This window comes from Primulina tabacum, unplaced genomic scaffold, assembly GCF_025594145.1.
Source record: "Primulina tabacum isolate GXHZ01 unplaced genomic scaffold, ASM2559414v2 Contig443, whole genome shotgun sequence".
Lineage (NCBI taxonomy): Eukaryota > Viridiplantae > Streptophyta > Magnoliopsida > Lamiales > Gesneriaceae > Primulina > Primulina tabacum.
Genome location: NW_027459751.1, coordinates 1 through 1,345, shown reverse-complemented (window position 1 = coordinate 1,345; position 1,345 = coordinate 1). Strand labels below are relative to the sequence as shown.

The 1,345-nt window shown below is 39.5% G+C and overlaps 1 non-coding gene across 1 annotated transcript; it reads left to right on the top strand.

The window, feature by feature from the left end:
- Positions 1 to 373: 373 nt before the first annotated feature.
- On the top strand, positions 374 to 480 carry LOC142534263 (small nucleolar RNA R71). The gene has a single exon (XR_012816943.1). It is a non-coding gene; the product is annotated as a small nucleolar RNA R71 (small nucleolar RNA).
- Positions 481 to 1,345: the final 865 nt, after the last annotated feature.

Here is a 1,345-nt window from a genome sequence, read left to right as displayed (position 1 = left end):
GCCTCTTCTTGCACATAGAATAGATTGCCTTCTTGACAGTCCTTTACAAAGTGTTCACCTCCACACTTATCATAGAATATCTCTTGAAGACACATAGCCGTGCACCCATATTCAAACTGTCCAATTTCCTGTTCAAGACATCAAGTTGCGCAGTAATAGCAGAAAGGTCAGTTACCTGGTGAACTCCTGCACTTCTCCGCTGGATGTTTCTTTCAGATTGAGGATGATAGCTGCTGCAGCCATCTCCTCCAATAACTCTTATCCTTCCTCAGTAGTTTTTCTCAATAGGTTCCCACAAGCAGCAGCATCTATCATAGTACGATTAGGAGTGAGTAAGCCATAATAAAAGGTTTGAACGACTAACCCAAGTGGCAGTTCGTGATGAGGGCATCTTCATAATAGATCTTTGAAACGATCCCATGCCTCATGATAAAGACTCTTGCTCGAATTGAGCAAATGTGGTGATATCTGCCCGCAACTTCATGGTCTTAGATGGAGGAAATTAGTTAATGAGAAATGCCTTCGTCATGTCCTCCCATGTGGTGATCGAACCTACAGGCAGACAATTTAACCATGCTTTAGCTTTGTCATGTAAGGAGAAAGAAAATAAAACAACCTAACAGCATCATCAGAAACTCCATTAAATTTAAACGTATCAAATTTCAAGAAAATCCGCGATGTGCGTGTTTGGGTTATCTACTGCAGATCCTCCAAACTGGACTGTATTTTGAATCATCTGAATTATAGCTGGCTTGATTTCGAAGTAGTTTGACCGCACAATAGGCCTCACAATGCTGGGACGTGCACCGTCCAAAGAAGGCTGGGCATACTCTAGCATCGGAATGCGGCGTGGTATCTCAACATGTCTATCTTCATGGTGTTCCTCCTATGCTCATGCTCGTGCCTCTCCATCATTTCCTTCAGTCTCTGCTGTCTTCTTCTGCGGAAAGTTTTCAATTTCAGGGTCAAACTGCTCAAGCTCCACGTCAACTGACTTTGGCATGCACTGGAACAGATATCTGGAATAAAATATGGAGTTTTAGCTCAAGAAAAAAAACAATGCTAAAGAAATAACTAAAAATAAAATTGTGAATTAACAGTCCCCAGCAACGGCGCCAAAAACTTGATCTGTAAAGTTCCATATTTTGAACTATTTGAAATTTGCGAAAAATTAAAAATTTTCTCAAATACAAAATTAAAACTTTCCAATTTTCCCTTTCAGGTCACAGCAATCAATTGATAAACTGATCATTCAAAACATTTGCACACAAAAAGATCACAAATGAAGTTTGCTAGGAACACTTGTTTAAATATCGTAAACAATAATGTGAAATCAAAGTATTTG